The following is an 18,208-nucleotide window of genomic DNA, read 5'->3' as shown; positions in this document are numbered from 1 at the left end:
AGCTCTTCTCACCTGTTAAGCCTGGTCCATACTGGTGTTTCCTGTGGTGTCTCTGTGCAAGGCCTTGTTGAAGGCTGAGACATAGCCCATTCAACCCTCAGCCCCTCCTTTCAAAGAGGCCTCCTGGGGTACTTCCCTTAAGATGGTGCTCCTATGGGGCACTGCACCCACCATTCCTCAGGGATGGACTCCCTCACATCTCCTAACAAGAGGGGGCAAGGATGTCCCTAGGCTTTGCCGATAATGAGGAGAACATCTTTAACAGCCCTCAATGGCCCAGCACTTTACTCCAATGGTGTAACCTTCATTCTCATTATGAGTCTGACTGATCTCCATGGGACAATCATCTTGTCTACCTGACTTTGCCTACTCTTGATGATGTTGGAGAGCTTTTTCTACCATGGATACCCTTTGGTAAATAGTTACATGGGACTCAAGTATCTTTACAATTTGTGCCCCTTCTGAGAGATCTAATACCTTAACTCTTCTCCAGATTCCCTCTTTATGAATCCTCTCATCTTGTTCTTTCCAAATCCCTTCATGTTCCAGCCAAACCATTAGCCATTGCCCATAAATTTGTATAGATCCTTACTCTTTCCATTGCATCTTCTAAACCTACCAGGAAAAAAGCCAGATGCACTGCCCAAGATTCTGCTCACTGACAGGATTTACCTTCTAGTTGATCGTTCAGGCCCTTCTGAATGGGGCCGTTATGTAGCAGCAGCAGTCCACTTTTGGGTGGACTCAGCATATTTTGAAAAACTGTTTGTAAATCAGACCTGAATTTTTTTCTTCTTGAGGGAGTTGGTTATAGGACATTTTCTATGAGGATGTATGTTAGAGTTGATGGAAAGGTGTCAATGTAGCAAGATTGTGTGCCATGGGAGTCTAAGACAACTGCTCATGCAATTTACTTATGCCTTTGAGATCTGCTTGACCTAATATAACATTTATTATTTGCAATTGATGATGGGATATTTCTGTACATATCCAATTTTATATTTTGTTTGTTCAAATTCATATCCAATACATAAGGGACAGCTTAGGGTCCTCTAGTCATTAAGTGTTCCCTGGTCAGGCATTCAGTCTGCACCAGGAACTATTTTTCAAAAGGAGAATAGTTGTCTACAGAAAAAAGTATGGGTTCACTCTAAAATTCTAGGTCGAGTGCTGTGATTCTCCTATTACTAGCACATGTCACCTCAAAAATTCAAAGAGGACTTTAAAGTTTTGGCTATGACAGAATAGCTTGTTTTAACTAGCCTTCCTGGTGAAAACAACTAGAAAAGCTGGACAAGACATAAAACAATTGTTGGAAGGCTTCAGAGAACAACCAAGGGCAGGTCTTGAAGAATTGCAGTCCTTGAAAGAAGGAAGGCTCATGAGGTGAGTTCCACAGGACTCCAGCTTTTTACCTGAGGGCATTTCCCAATGTGCAGGACTGGAGAATAGAGCTGAGTTAGAAAAGGGAAGTCTCCCTTGGCTGAGGAGATATGGAGTTGGAATTTGGGGAAGCAAAGTGACTGACGCATGAGGGGCAAAATCCTGGAGAGCAGGGTACTTACAGAGAGAAAGAATATCACCATCTGTATGCAAATTCCCTTCAAGTCCTTGACCAACTCCTAAGGTGCATGTGTGGGGAAAGACCTGGAGAAACTAGGAGACTATAGCAGCTGGAGGCTACAGAGCTGCAGAAAGATTTGAGCAGCCACATGATGTTGGAGAGTCAGAGGTTGGAACCCAAGCCCTATCTAAGTGGATGGACCTTGGTAAGTTCCCCAGGACTTCCGTTGCGACCCTGGAAATGCCAGGCTCTAGCAATAATGGCTAAACCTTAAATATAAGAACCAAATGAGAGTAGATGAGGCATCACATAGCCTACAATCAAGCCACAACATGGATGATCCATTGGTAATCAGTTTGCTAGTAGAATAGAACATTTCTTGGAGAACGATAAATCATTTAGAGCTTTAAAACTTTTTCATCTTCAATGTCCAATACCCAATAAAAAAATATGAGTCAAGGTTAAAAAAGTTATATCAGACCAAATGAGGAGAAATAAGAGAGTAGAAGCAAAGACACAGATGATTGAGGTATCACAATTAGAAGACAGGGCCCCTGAATGAACTGTGATGAATACAGTCTTCCCCTTCACCATATAGAGGAAAAGATAGACAAAATATAAGAAATTAGGAATTTCAAGAGAGAATTGGAATCTATAGAAAAGAATGAATGAACATTTCAGAACTGAAATATGTAATATGTGAACTTAACTTTTTTGGACGGGTACACAAAGGAAAGGATCAATAAAAGGAAGACAGATGAATAGAAAATAACCAAAGTGAATCACAGAGGAAAAAATAATTAGAAATTTAAAAGAGCACAAATGATTGTGGCACCTGTTCAAAAGATCTAACACACATGCATTTTAAGTCTCCAAAGTAGGAGAGAAAAGAATGATGCAGAAACAATTTGTACAGAATAATGTCTGAGAAATCTCCAAAACTGGTAACAAATCAACCTACAGATTTAAGAAGCTCAGCAAATCCTAAGCCAAAATAATAAACCAACAAAAAGCCATAAAGGAACCACGTTGCATCATAGTCAAACTTCTAAAAACCTATGTTAAAGGGAAAAACTAAAAAATAGCCACAGAAAGTAAGAAACTTTTCTTTTAATGTAGCAACAATAGGACTGAGAGCTGTCTTTTCAATAGAAACCCTGGAAGCCAACAGACTATGGGATAACATCATTACAATGTTAACAGAAAAAGCCTCCTAGCTTAGAATTTTATACTCACCAAGATATCCTATTAGAATTCCAAAGTAGAGTTCATATTAAAGTCTCTCAGAAAAAAATGGGAAATAGAAAAGAACATCCCCACCTTAATAAAGGGCATATATGAAAAATCCACAGCTAGCATATTTAATGGTATAAAACTGAATGCCTTTTACTCTCAGATCAGGAGGTAGACAGCCTATCTTCTTTCACCACTTTTATTCAACATTGTGCTGGACGTCTGAGCCAGTGAAAAAAGGTAAGTAAAGAAATAAAAGGTATAAGTATCAGAAAGGAATAGATAAAAGCCGTTATTCATAAATGACATGATCATATATGGTAAAAATCCTGCCCAGATGGAGTGGTTCAGTTGGTTGAGCGTTGTCTTGTGCACTGAAAAGTTGTCAGTTCCATTCAGGACACATACCTGGGTTGGTGGTTTGATCCCCGGTCAGGGCATGTACAGAAGGCAGCCAATCGATGTTTCTTTCTCACATTGATGTTTCCCTCTCTCTCCCGCCCCAACCCCCTTCTCCTCTCTAAGCATGTCTTCGGGTGAGGAATTTAAAAAAAAAGAAGAATTTTTAAAAATCCCACAGAATCTAAATTAGCTACTGGAACATCAGCACATCTGGAAGTCAGATCAATCAAGGAAACATTAACTAGAACATGCATCCTTTTTCTTTCTAAGCCTGGATCTCAATCCTGACAGTTTCTTTGTGCCTGGAGTTTCATTGCACAACTAAGATGCCCAGGATAGTGAAGTGTCTAGAGAGCAATGGTTGAAAGAGCTAGTCCTGTCTGGTGAACCCCTGCAGGGCTGTCAAGGGCAGGAACAACACTCACAGAGAACTAGAGCCAGTATTAGCAGCTCCAGGGGCCCAGATATGGATACGTTTCTTATAATCAGAACTATCCCATTAAGCAAAAGAGTGGCTTCAAAATTAATGAATTCCATGTAACTAGAGATATGGAAGGCCGGGGTCTTTTTGACTGAAATGCTACATAGGACGTTCAATATTTGGATAAGAGCCAAAGTAAAGACGTTTAAGCAACCTTCTAAACCTGGATCCATTGATTCTTTTTCTTTCTTTTTTTTAAAGTAACATTAAAGAACCACATCAATCAGATTGTAGGTTTTGGGGGACAAATTTATTCTACCTGGGAGAAATATTCTTAAGAAGAATGTAAAAAAATGTAAAAAATCAAGTAGCTTCTTTATTAGTTCATGTGTCTCCTTTAAGGATGTCAGATGTGGTAGCCTAATTCCTGCTCCCACAGGTGGAGGAACACTCTGTGTGTGGTAATGTTGATGAACCACTTACCAGACTTTGTCCGCTCTCAGCACCCGAATCTTGACTGCTGTCCTTTGGCACAAGTCCAGTCCGTCCAGATATATCTACACAGCAGTTCCCGAATGGAGCTCTGTAACTTGAGGCCTTGTGAAGACACCAGGATGACTGGTTGAGAGTGATGAAGCTAAACCCAGGAGTGAAAGAAAACTCCTTGTACTTTAAGGTTCCGTTGACCCTACTTACATACCTCTGAGCCTAGGTGATTGTCAGTGGCCTCTGATAAGGACTTTCAGCTCAGGAGCTCTCAGGCGCTGGTGGGACCCTTCTTCAGGGATGGCTGCAAGAGCCAGCCTGTGCAGCTCTGGATTTAGTTCCTCTTCCATGCCCCAGGCCATTCTCATCCCACTCCTCTGAGCCAGGATGCCATGTCTCTTGAATCAGCGTTCTTTGTCTCTACATTCCCATTCACTTGAGGGTTCCCATTCCGTGATATGACGTGGTGGTGCTGATAGCAGGGCCTCCTCCTCCATGGAGTTCACCAGGATGCTGTCTGTTTAACACAGAAAGGGGTTAAGCTGCTGCTGGGTTCTCTATCTGCCTCAGTCTAACCTGGGTGCCCTGTGACCGGTGTCTGTATTCTGTCTCCTGGTCATATTTAGGGACTAACCGTCCTGATTTGCCCAGAACTGCCTAGTTTTAGCATTGGAAGCCCCGTGTTCCAGGAAATCACTCAGTTCCCAGCAGACCCGGATATTGGTCACCCTGGGAGGGTAGCGGCATTGTGTACGCCTTTGGCAGAAGGAGACATTTCCCAAATGGAGTCCAAATTGAAGGTGGATTCTCCTCCTATTGGGAAAAACAGACTCCAGGGACCCTCCCGCGTCACTCCATGTCTTCTCTTCTCCCGACTGCGGCAGCTCGGCAGGTGCTACTATTTAGCCAGTTCGTGCCCACACCCTGGAGTGGCCCCAGCTCAGAGGGCACCACAGAGAGCTGAAACGTCCCAGAACCAGTGTCAGGAGAGAGGACCAAGCGCTCGGCTGTGAAGAAGTTCCCGCGCATCCGTGGCAGCCCAAGACCTCCGAAGTGAGACTTTCCAGCCCACGGAACTGCTGAGGGGAGTGTGACTCATTCTTTACCTTGAAGGAGCAATCCAGGGCCAGGTTGTGCTGACATTCAGATCACCGCCTCTCCGCCCCCACGTACCCTGGAGCAGTTCTACTTGGTTTTCCAAAACCACCTCCAGTTTCTCCCCTTTCTAACATAAGTCTTCTCAGGCCACAGAATATATAACAGTGGGAAGGGCCCTGCAGACTGTTCGGGCCCTGAACCTTTCTTCACAAATGAAGACTCAGGGTGGGGGTGGGGCGCAGCAGGTCAGTGCCCGGCTGGTCCTGGAAACCAGGCCTCCTGGCTCTGGCCTGGGACTCTGCCCACCGAGCCAGGCCACCTGGAGGGCTCAGAAACTCTGCTTTCCACCTGGGCAAAAATTAGACCAAAGGTTTTCTTTTCTTCTCTCCATTTCTTAGGCTGATGTCAGAGACAGCTATACATTCCTGTTTTTGTTCTGAGGGCATTTTCAAATGGACTGATCAGTGCATTTCAGATGGACTGATTACTAAATGGAGGTTCTCTATGGGGAAAAAAAAAGTCCTTTTCAACAAATGACGTAAAGAAGAGATGGACTGGGCACATCTGTGTGGAAAATGGTCATGGCCGCCAGGCCCCGCGTCCTGAGCAGCAATGTTGCACACCGGCTGCCCCGGGAAACCCAGCTCACAACGGACCCTCAGCAAATATTTTTAAGTAAATCAATTAAGGAATGAATGGGTTAACCCGAGTTAAACTGAACTTTTCCCCATAGTGGACTAGTCAGAAGGCATTTTTATTTCCTTTTATTTTAGCATCTAAATTGACACAAACTGCCTTTCCCTGAGAGGCTGTTCCCTCCGCTCACTGGGCCCACGAAGCTGGTGGTGCAGGTTTTGCTGGGCAATCACAGAGTGTCAGAGCCAGAATTGTCCTTAACATGCAGGCAATGTCGTCCAATCCCCAGTTCCCCTATTTTTCAAATAAAAAGAGCTTGGAGAAGGTAGAGACTTGCTCAAGGTCACACAGGGAGTTGCTGGCAGAGCTGCAATAGAAGCCAGACTCCTGGCTCCTGCCCAGGGCTCCTGAGGGTCCACCGTGGGAGAGGCACTGAAGCAACCCCATCTGGCATCACAGATCATTCTGCGTGTTTCCCTCATCTGTCTGGGGGTTCGTTGGGGCTGGAGGTTGGCTCTGACTCCTCCCCTATAAAACTGGAGTCGCAGTGGGGCGCCTTGCTTCTCAGTGTTTCCACAGGCGGAGACGGGAGCATGGCAGTCCTGAGGTCCCAGGCCTTCCTCTCTAGCATCCCTGCAGTCAGACAATACTTGACTTTATGGAGAGCTCCTGGTCCCACTTCCTTGCTGTTGCTGACAGGGTGAGGGAGGCCCAGAAAGCGGCCATGACCTGGCCAACATCACAGTTAGCAAGACAGCAGCAGAACCAGCCAGCCAGAACACTATCATTGGGGCAGAAATATTTCAGCCCATCTCTCTTCTCTTAGAGCTCCTATCATAGTGGTGTGAAGGACCTTAACTGCCCCCCCCCAAACCCTGCTCTCCCAGAACCTGTCCCTCCTTGGGCTCTGACCAGCTCTGGGCACTTTCTCAGTAGCTTTCATACCCAAGATCTCTGCAAGGTGGCCCAGCTCACCTGCAACCCAGGCCACTCCAGCTGCTCCCTCCTCTCCCCAAGCCAATGCAGCCTCAGTGGGGAGGACCGGACTGCGACTGAGCCAGGTCCCATTAAACCCCTAGGCCCTGCCCATCCTTAGCCTGCTGGGGCCCTGCCCATTGACATCCCTTCTCCTGGGGCCCTGAGTAATGTTTTTCTGGGGATTCCCAAATGGCTGATTAGCAGCTACCACTGGGCTTTGCTGATATTAGAACAAGATAAATAATCCTCCCTGGGGCACAGAACTCTGTGGTCTATGAAGCCTTTCCCACCTGTTGAGCAGCAATTGGTATCCCCATGTGACAGATGAGAAAACCGAGGCTCCGATGTGAAAGGAATTACCCGTGTCACAGCAAGCCAAGGACAAGGCAGGATCTGGTCTCAGATTTGCTAACTCTCAGTCTAGCTCTGAGCCAACTAACCAGACAAATGAGAAAAAATGTGAGTGGGAGAGGATTCTAGAAATAGGAAAACCCAGCTGAGAGCTGTAAAGCAAGGAGAGGAACAGGGAGAAGTCATCATGATTCTGATAACAGAAGCCGCTGCCCTTTACTGAGTGCTTGCTTATGCTAATGACTGTGTCCAGGTGGCCACATATTTCATGTCAGTCTATCTGAGCAGTGGTTTTTATTACTCTTGCTTTGCAGATGAGGAAGCTCAGAGAGGTTAAGTAACTAAGCCCGCTTTGGTCCCTCCTCTGGGACAACAGTGAGTTGCTGTTAGAATCTTATCTCTTTCCAAGGCCTATGCCTCTTTTTTTTTTTTAAATATATTTTTTATTGATTTCTTACAGAGAGGAAGGGAGAGGGATAGACAGTTAGAAACACCGATGAGAGAGAAACATCCATCAGCTGCCTCCTGCATACTCCCCACCGGGGATGCGCCTGCAACCAAGGCACATGCCCTTGACCAGAATCGAACCTGAGACCCCTGAGTCTGTAGGCTGACGCTCTATCCACTGAGCCAAACCGGTCAGGGCAGGCCTATGCCTCTTAACTATCAAGGCTTAGAGAAATGTTTGAGGCAAAATAGTCAGAATTTGGTAACTGCATATGGAAGCGTCCAAGATGATGCTCAGTGTTCTGGATTGGATGACAGGAGAGATGGCGGCGATACTGACTGAGAGAACATGGTGGCGGGTGGTGGGCAGTGTAGATGGGAAGAAGACATTGAGTTTGTTTTTGGACGTGTTGCATTTGAGGAGGCTGTGGGACAGCCAAGTGGGGATACCTGGCAGATATGTGTGGGTTTGTGTCTGGAGCTTTGGTGAGAGCTGAGTTGCAAACAAAGACTTGGGAGGCCTATGCTCGGTGGAGCTTCGAGGGAGTGTAGAGTGAGAGGACAGAACCTCATGCTTGGAGGAAACCAGCATGAGACTGGGGCAGGACAAGAAGGGTATGCAAGAGATGCTGAGAAAAAAATGGTGGGAGGGCGTGAAGCAAAGCCAGGAGCGTATGTGCAGTAGCACAGAGGAGCTCCAAGGGGCACATGTGGCCAGTGGCAGTAAAAGCTGCTGATGTGACCAGAAGGGTGAGAAGTGATGAGTGTCCTGGGGATCCAGCAAGGAAGAGGTCACTGGTGAACAGGTCCAGTGGAAAGGTGGGTATGGAAGGTGAGGGAGTGAGTAGATAGAGTAGATAACATTTTCAAGATGTTTGGCTGTGAGGAGAAGTGAATGGTTGTAGGCAATGAAGGTTCAGGGAGGATTTTGTTGTATTTTTAAATCAGAGATATTTGAGCAGATTTCCCACCATTTGTTGATGGGAATTAACCAGCGGAAGGAATGGGAGAGGAAGGGATGGTTAACAGAGAAGAAGAGAAGCTTCTGAGCCCTGGATCTAGACTTCTCATGAGTCCGATGGGAGAGAAGAAGGTAAAAAATGGGGGTGGGGGGAGGTAAAGACAAGTTTACAGATCTAGTGGCCCAGGTTAGGGACAAGTCTCACTTACGACAGAAGTGGTGGGAGGATTTTGTGAAGATGCTGAGATTGTAGGAGAGTTTGTTCTCCACCTAACGGGAGGCTATATGGTAAATACTCAGGTCTTAGTGCCAGACTGATGTAGACGCAAGCCTGGCATTTAGCTTCCGAAGACTCTGTTTCCTCTTCTGTAAAATGGGTTTGTTCGTTGAGTAAGTATCTCCTGAGGGCAAGCTCTGTGCTGGTGTGGTGCAGGTTGAAAAAAGTGAAGGACACAAGCAGGTGTCATTAGCATTTCCCACTGAAATTGCACAAGCCCTGTCTCTCTCTCCTGGGACTGACCGTGGAAGGTCCATCACATTCACAGTCCAGGTGTCACCCTCCTCAGAGAATGGGGAGGTCCGGAAATGTCTCCAGGAGGAACCCGTGTATTTCGGGAACATTTCTGAGCTCAGGACAGAAAACAACTCTGAAGGGCCCACCAGAGTGGAGGCCAGCTGCCTGCCTTGCAAAGTCGTTGGTGACGCTCTGTCTCTCTCCACCTCACCAGCATCGCTCCTCACCCTCAGCAGCGTGAGGCTCCCACAGATGCGAGAGGCTGGAAAGAAAAGTGCCAAGGAGGAAAGGGAAGTTATAGAAATGTCCAGGGAGAGCCCACACTGCCTTCTGGCTGTGGGCAGGAGGCCCACAGAGCTCTGCGGAGAAGAGTCTAGAATCGGGGACCACTGTTGGGGCCTCCCACATGCTCATCACTGGCATCATCCTTCCTGCCACTAGGAGGCAAAGTGGCATCAGCTTTGGGGACCAAACATGGGTTCAAATCGCAGCTCCTCCATTTACCACTGGTAACTTCACTTGTCTTGGCTGCTGTCTCCCTTTGTGAATAGGGTGACAGTACCAGCAATATGGGCTGGAGTGAAGGTTACGATACTCTGGGTGAGAGTACTTTGCAAACTGTGAAGTGCTGGGAAGATTTCCGTTGCCATCACCACCATAGCCACCCCCTGGATGTCTTGCTTCCCCTCTGTAGTTTTTTACCCTCAAGGCTGCCTTTTGGCTGGAGGCAGAGGAACTGGCTGATGAAAAGTTCCCTGAGAGTCTGGCCAACCTGTACAATGCTCGCTGACCAGGGCCATGTAGAAATCTAGGATATGATCCTGACCTTGTCCGTTTTCTTTCTGGAGGAGTCAGGAAACACTCGGGGGGGAGGGGAATTGGTGGACACTTGGAGGTGGTCCTTGAAGGGTAAGTGCTAATTCTCCGACAAAGGGAGGAAGGGCATCTGACCAGGGGGAACTGCACATACAGCACCAAAACGGGAGTGGACATCAGCAGGGTGTCAGCTAGAGCAGAATCTAGGAATCAGCAGCTGGGGTTCAGGCTCTTCCTGATTTGTAAACTGGGGATTATAAGGGTAGTTGGGAATTGTTAACTGAGATCATGCAAGTAAAATACATAGAACAGTGCTTGACATATATGAATGTTGGTCCTAATTATTGTATCCATTTTATAGTTGAGGAAACTGAGGCTTAGAAAAGTGAACTAACTGCCCAGAGCGACACAGCTAGTTGTTGGCACAGCGCAGGCCATCGTGACTCCAAAGACTGCATTGGTTTGCTTATGCTGAAGTGCGTTCTCTTGTGGTCATTTCTGGAAGATGGTTGGTGCTTTTAACTCAAGAGACAGGAGTACCCAACTTAAAGACTCTTAGAGGAGATTCCGTGTCCCTCTAGGCTCCCTGTCTGGGCCCAGCTCTGATTCTGACAGTGAGGCAGGATAGTAAGAAGCTAGGAAAATTCTTTCGAAAGTGGAATAAGGGAAATTGAGACAAAAAACAATCCAATAAAGCCCATCAATTTAAGTAATTTACAGTCAGCTAGTGAATCACAAGGGCTGCCTTTCCTAGCCAAGGACACTTAGTAGCAATGATTTCCACATTCCAGACCACACAGGGGCAGGCCCATCTCCTCCCATCCCACTTCAATGACATTCTTTAAAGATAAAACTAACCAGAAAAACAATAAAATAAAATATAAAACTAACCAGAGAATGACCCTGATTCCTTTCTACAATCATTTTGATGAATCAACATATTGAAGGACACACCTGAAAAACGAATATATATTCTGTTATCACCCACCCTGGAGACCTTCCCTAGGATGCCCTTCAGAAGAGAGATAAAGCCTCAAGACAAAGGACCCAGCACAGGCTCTCTCTGGAGCACACCCAAGCCTTTTCTTGGGCATGAATTTTTTACTTTCTTTTCCTAAACACTAAAGATCCCCACAAGACTTTCAACCAGGGGAGCAATGGGCAGCAGCAGCTCATCCTGGGCGTACCCTCTGAACCTATCTCCAAGGCCCCTTTTTCTCTGACTTTCCAGTGAGCTAAAAGCAGCCCCACCTTGGCTCACTCCTGCACTGTGACTTTTACTTTTCAATGAATCCACGCAGCCCAGTGTGGCTCACTTTTTCCCTCTAACATCTCTAGAGCCAAAGTAGCCCCACCTGGGCTCTCTCCTGTAGCTTCTATCCTCAGCCCTTTTTGTTGCACTGCCCCCAGCTTTACTAAACGTACTCTCAAAATCACCTGGACTTGTGTTGTGAAATTTTTCCTGCACAAAGTGAAGAACCCACACACTACAGGCCAGCCAAGGCAGACCCACTCCAGGCCCAGTCCCCGTCTGGTAACACCACCACCATGAAGCCTGTGTGCTAGAGAGATCCACTCCTGCCCTTGCCAGAGACCAGGCCTGCTCCGTGTGGGACACCTCAGGCCTGGGCTCTCCCCTCCCCTAGATAGACAGACCTATGCTCCATCCAGAAGACAAAAAAAAAAAAAAGAAAGCAGGCATTTAAACAAAGACAGAACCACTCGGATGGTGAGAGGATTCTAGACATGAGTGCCAGGAACAGTTGGAGTGAACAAATCTAGGAATAGTGTGTGTGGAGTGGAGGGAGTAGTGTTTGGGGTGGAACATGAGAAGGAGAGACTTAAGCAAAATGCAAGCTGACGATGTTCCAAATAACAACACTGATGAAAACAAGTTTAGCTTGTTCCAGCCGCTCCAGAAAGAGTTAGAACAGGGGCAAGCTGGGGGTCTTGCAGCAGCCACGCCTGGGCCCGGTGCCAGGCAGAATTCTCCTGCCCGTGCACTTCTCCCTGGAGCATCTGTGGAGGGCCAGCCTGGCTGAGAAGCAGCTGCCTACACGCACTCCGCTTCCTACCTTCCTGTCTCAGGCTCCTAGCCCCACCAGGAGAGGAAGTGACTCATCTTGCTGGGACGAAGCATGCGTCAGGCTGCCCCAGCTGCTGTCCCAAACCCTCCAGTCACAGAAATGAATCGGCCTATGGATTTCTTTCTGTTGTTGTTCACTGGTCACTAGATGAGATTGTTTTAATTCTCTCACTAGATGAAACTCCAGCTTTTCATTTTCAGGTGGGGTAAACTAACTCCAGTAGAACGGCGATACAGAGAGATTTTGTCACACGGCCCAGTTTCCATTCAGTCACTGTTCCTAGCTGTCTCCATTGGGATAGATGTGTTTACAGAACTGGCTGGCCTGAGCCTTCTTTGCAAGCAGCTGCAGAACTGCAGTGCTCTTGGCAACTGGCCCCTTTCCTCTGTGCCGAGGCGCTCTGCACCGAGTGCTTCTCCACCCATCGTGCCATGTGCTCTTGTTCCTTTCGACGCATCATGTTCTGCATGGAGATATGATAATCCAGGCGACTCTTTACCTCCGTGTGAACTCTATGTAGCCGTTTCCAGTAAGTAGCCCTTCCAGGCCATAGCAATGTTAGGCCTCTGGACATGAAAAAGGGAATGGTGCTTTTGAACACTGCCTGCTGTGACTTCTCCAGCTCAATTGCATCCTGGATGCTTTTGACGGAAGCCTGTTTCGCCTCTTCTATAGCAGTTGGGCATTTCTTGCTCATTGAGTTTATCAGTAAATTCCCCAATCGAGGTACCATCTTTTTAAATTACGTAGACAATCAACCCTATTGTTGGTACGGCAGAGATGGTGTCTGGAGTAATCACATCTATTTCTTTGAACAGAAAATATAGGCTCAGCCCAGTTCTGAGCACAAAGGGTCCTGTTACACTGGTTTTAGGAGGAAGGAACTGGAAGAATTCCTCAGGGATCAGCCCCTGACAAACCTTTCCTCCGTATTTAGGAAGAGGTGACACAGGGGCAAGCCTTGGTGCCCAGTTGGAAGATCCCTGTTGCCTGCAATACCCTGGGCCGAGAACGGCCACGTTCTTCAGAGAGGGGCTGCTGTGGGGGCCGCAGGATGTACCAGCCAAGACAGCAAGGTCAACGAGGGTCTGCTTGGTGGTCTTGGCGGCCCAGTGATGGGCGGGACTGGCCTTTGGATTTCTTTAGATAACCCACGCGTGCTGCTTCACTTCCTTTCCAGGGCAGTTTCCTGGGTGAAAAGGGTGAAGGGATTAAGCAACAAACAAACAAAAACGCATAGACACAGACCACAGTACGGTGATGACCAGAGAGAATGGGGGTGGAGGGAGTGGGGGGAAGTAAAAGACAGTATAGGGGAATAAATGATGATGGAAGGAGACTTGACTTGGGGTGGTAAACATATAATACAATATACAGATAATGTATGATAGAATTGTACACCTGAGACCTATATAATTCTATATAAATTCAATAAAAAAGTAAAAAAAAAAGTCTATTTTGTCTGTTAAAGATAAAGAGATAGAAAAAATTACAGTACTAATTGTTGAGCAGCTACCTATCAGGCACTGTGCCAAGCATGTCCATTTTTTAGCAGGTGAGAAAACAGAGGCACAAAGAATGAAGTAACACAAGGATATGGAGTTTCAATTTGGGAAGATGAAGAACTTCTGGAGAGGGGTGGTGGTGATGGTTGCACAACAATGTGGATGTACTTAATGCCACTGAACTGTATACTTAAAATGGTAAATTTGATGTTATGGGCATGTACCACAACAGAAATACCTACAGAGAATTAAGTAGCATAGCTCCCACACGGAGAAGCCAGGAGTTGCACCCTCAGGGTCCAGTCCCAAAGCCTTGTTCTTGACCACCCACTATTTCATTTCACTTGCATGTGACGACACTGAGCTTGCAGAAGACAGTGACAGAGGGACAAGGGCTCTCTAGATCAGGCTTAGAAAGATGGGGTTATCCTGAGGGCCGGGGTCGGGGGCAGGGACAGGGTTTTAGGCAGGGAGGAGGGTATGATTAGATTTAATGCTTGGAAAGTTTCTTCTGGTTCCCAAGAAGATGGGCTGGAAGGTAAGACCAGAGGCGGAGAGGAGGCTGGGGCATGGCCCCGCCAGAGCTGCTGGTGGTGGGAGGAAGTGGGCCGGTTTGAGATACATGTGAAGAGGAACAGACTGTGTGGAGGGGAGGGAGAGTGAGGAACAGGCAGTGATTGCTCTTCCCGGGGCTGCTTCTGGCCTATCCATTTCAGCCTCTTCGGACAGTAGTCCTTCCAGCCCCCTTTCCGTGGTTGTCATCTTGCAGAAAAAGCCCGAGCACAAATCTCTTCTCTGGCCCCCAGGGGGCAGTGTTGCAAAGTCTTCAGGAAGTTGGGGCTCTTGCTCCAAACTACCTGCAGCCAGGGGCATATGCTTGCTCCCTGTCTTCTCTCCCAGCCTTCCCAGCATCCCCGTCCCCATGCCCTCTCTCCCAGGAGCTTAATTACTGATTACTGTAATCCCTCACGTCCCGGACGTGACACTTCACAAACGCCAACCTCCCACAGTCCCTCCCAAAGACAGGGATGGAGCACATGAGACCTTTATTCTTACTCCCCCACGCATTTCATAATAAGGAAACTGAGGACCAGGCAGGAAGTGGAACCTGGCCAATGCCAATGTGTTGGTGGCAGAGCTGGGGCTGTGTCTGGACCTTGTGAGAGGGGCCGCCCTGTGGCACCCACAGAACAATAGCTGCTAACAATGGCCTGCTACTACCCAACCTGCCTGCTGGACCCAAACTTGCCCTTCAGCTCCCTCCCACCTCAGGGTGCCTTTTCCTATGACTTATTTTCATGGGATTGTCAGTTAGGTCAGACCCACCTGGCTCACACCCGATTTACTTCTCTCTTTCCTCTGCTTCCAGAATTACAAGTCATTGCCATTGCCATCATCCCCATATGAACAATGGCGCGTGTTTGCTCAGCTCTCCAGAACTTAGCCAGGACTAATCCATCCATCAGCTCATCTGAGCCTCATGGCAGCCATGGGAAGGTATTTCACAGACACAGGCACTGAGGATCAGAAAGGGCAAGTAACCAGCCTCGGGTTACCCAGCGAGGCCTCAGGGGGGGTTTACACTCTCCTGGGAGAGAGAAGCTATGCACATACCAAGTAGAACAGCGGTTCTCAACCTGCGGGTCGCGACCCTTTGGGGGTCGAACGACCCTTTCACAGGGGTCGCCTAAGACCATCGGAAAACACACATATAATTACATATTGTTTTTGTGATTAATCACTATGCTTTAACTATGTTCAATTTGTAACAATGAAATTGGGGGTCACCACAACATGAGGAACTGTATTAAAGGGTCGCGGCATTAGGAAGGTTGAGAACCACTGAAGTAGAAGACGGGGCGAGATGACGGAATTTAGTGCAGTTCTGCCAGGAGGTTTCCTGTCACCTCCATTTTACAGATGGGGAAACTGAGTCTCAGATCTTCTTACAGGGTTAGGATTGAACTATCTGACGGAAAAGCTCATGCTATTTCTGGGGCTTAGGGCTGCCACTTTCAGGGAGGGTGCAGAGCTTCTAGCATGGTATGCATTCTCCCTAGGCTGGAGGGAGAGGCTGGTGGGAAGTGGAGGCAGTTGGGCAAAAGGGCTTCCTGAGGAGGAACCTCCCGGAGGGGTTTAAGGTGTGCAGGGCTGGCTGTGCTGAGCCAAGGTGGTGGGGCTGCGGAGCCAGGCCAGATACCCATCTGCCTGCCAACCTGAGCTTCTCCTCACAGGGTTGGGAAATTTCCTGGGTTCTGACCCAAGAGGTGTGCCAACGAAGAGGGGGAAGTCCTGAACTATTGGCAGGATGTGGTCTGCTTCTCGTCCACCACAGAGCGAAATTGAAACCTAAGGACAGACAGTCACGACACGTACAGCAGAGCCTGCCTCTCCTCAGCCCTCAGTCTCCCAATCTCACAAAGGGAAGGGTTGAATTAAATGAACTTGAAGTTCCTTCCAGCTCTGACCTCCTGAGTGTCTTGTATCCATCTTTGCTGTCCTTGCCTCAGATCCCAACCTCTGCTGAACGTGTACCTGACATGTAGCCCTGGGCAAGTCACATGGCGTCTCTGAGTGTCAGAGTCCTCAATAGTGAAATAACTACGACGTTGCCTTCCTTGGACGGATTTAAAGAGCCATGCAGGGGGGCACGTCTACACAGCTTGGGTTCTGACCCCCAGGCAGCACCTGGGGGTGGGGAAGGCTGAGGCTCTGGCTGAGGCTCTGGCTGAGGCTCTCACTCGTCTGCTCAGACAAGGGCTCATTTATAGATATCCGCTCCCTGGCTGCCAGGCCAGGGGGAAGTGGGAGCGAAGGTGCTGAGCGGGCAGTTTGGAACCTTTTCGGGAAGGAGCCTCTGGCCACTCTTCCTCCTGCCCCCACCCCCATCTTCTGGGCATCCTCGCAGCGATTCTCATAACAGTTCAGAAGGTCGGCATCTTGACTTCACAATCTCCATTAAACAGAGGCGAAGACCGAGACTTCGAGAGGAGAAAGGACTTGCTCAAAGTGCCACTGCAAGGCAGTGACAGAGCTGGGACCAGAATTGAGGTCTTGAGCCTGGAGCCCAGGATTCTTCCCTTGTACCCAAGCTTAGCGAGTTCTAGAAAATGAAGTCTCCTATTATGCCTGGTTTGCAAAAAAAAAAAAACCACCAAAAAAAACAACACATTTTCCTACATGGGTTGATGCAAAGAGGGGAAGGGCTTGGGTTCTGCAAACACACTGAGGTTTTATAAACAGCGGCAGGCTTGGCACGAGGACACGGGACTGTGCGAATGTCATGGGGCCCTGGAGGCTGCAAACTGTGCCAGGCTTTGCCAACAGCACAGGACTCAAAAAGGCAGCAAGTTTGCAAACCGGGGAATTCGCAGGTGGTGTTGCAATCCGCACGTGTCGTGGGGCTCTGTGAAGTTGCACAGGGCTCAGCAAACACCACATTGGCAAATGGCAAAGCTGGAGTGCAAACACGTTGGTCAGACCTCAGCCTGGGCCTCCCACAGTGGGGCCTCAATGCAGGATTAGCCCAAAGCTATTTGAGGGCTTGTCAGCATAACTCCCAGAGGCCCCGGGTACCTGACCCTTGCTCCAAGTCCACAAGTGAGTTCAGGATTACTCTTGGACCAGGCTGTGTCAGCATGGGGAGGCTGAGGTGATAAATGAAGACTGTTCCTGCGTCTTCCATGCCCCGTGGGGTGCTATGCATTGAGGTGAACTTTATCAGGCAAGTTAGTCCCGTTGTAGGAGGGAATGGCACCATGTGTCTGACTGGTGGGGCTCAGACCAAACCTGGGTTCCGCAACCTCATTACTTGGGTTCGGGCTAGGAAAGAATTCAAAGTCCGGACACAAACTGTAAGAGAACATTTACTGGGTAAATCACAGAGATAGAGAAAGTAATTCCTAGAAGAAATGAGCTTAGCAAACAAGTTCTGAAGGTAAAAGAAGGGCCCTTGGAGCTTGGGAGTGAGGAAGCTAATGGTAACTCTCCTGGGGAGGGGGCGGGGAAAAGGAAAGGTAAAGGGAAGGAAAAGGCTCAAGCATGCTCCCTGGAGGGAGAGCGCACTGGTCCTCATTCCTAAGGGTTTAAGGCTGGAGAGTTAGGGGAGGTCCCAGGGGAAAATCTTAACACATCGTGGACCAGTAGTTTTATTGCTAGCTTTACCCAGTGGCCAGATAAGTTTCTATTGAACGAGTACAAAACACATTTTACATAAATGTTAAAGGCACGCTTTAAAAGTAAATACCCATTGCATTTTGAAGTTATTTATTACATGTTCTTACAAGCTAATATCTTTTTAAAGTATGATACTTTGTAAAACACTGTGTAATATGAAGCGAGAATTCTCGTGATCCGTCCGCAATGTTAATAGAATATTCAGTAGTTTCCCAGGTGTGTCCTTTCGGGGTTGTGGTCTCCACTGATTGATCGGTCAGCGCCAGGGGAGGGGGTCATTATTCAATGCAGCTGGTCCTGAGGGCAGCCATAGAGTCGCTGGTCTGGTTTTATTGGTTATCTGCGCGTAGAGCTGAAATACAACTGAGGCATAGTTTTCCTCTCTAGGGAGGAAAGGTCAGGGGGTCTAAACCTCATGACCAGAGATATGCTGGGGGAGGAAAAGTCACCCTAGGGTGTAGGGGGGTGAGGTCTCCCCCTACAATTGATTGTCCATTGTTAGGCACCTGGGGCTTCCCGTCCTGGTGACCTTC

At 48.0% G+C, this 18,208-nt stretch overlaps 1 pseudogene; it reads right to left on the bottom strand.

Annotated features, from left to right (window-relative positions):
- Nucleotides 1-12,268: 12,268 nt before the first annotated feature.
- On the bottom strand, nucleotides 12,269-17,184 carry LOC102417535 (annotated as a pseudogene).
- Nucleotides 17,185-18,208: the final 1,024 nt, after the last annotated feature.

The sequence above is a fragment of the Myotis lucifugus genome, unplaced genomic scaffold, assembly GCF_000147115.1.
Source record: "Myotis lucifugus unplaced genomic scaffold, Myoluc2.0 scaffold_313, whole genome shotgun sequence".
NCBI lineage: Eukaryota > Metazoa > Chordata > Mammalia > Chiroptera > Vespertilionidae > Myotis > Myotis lucifugus.
This window is presented reverse-complemented; position numbering and strand designations above follow the sequence as displayed.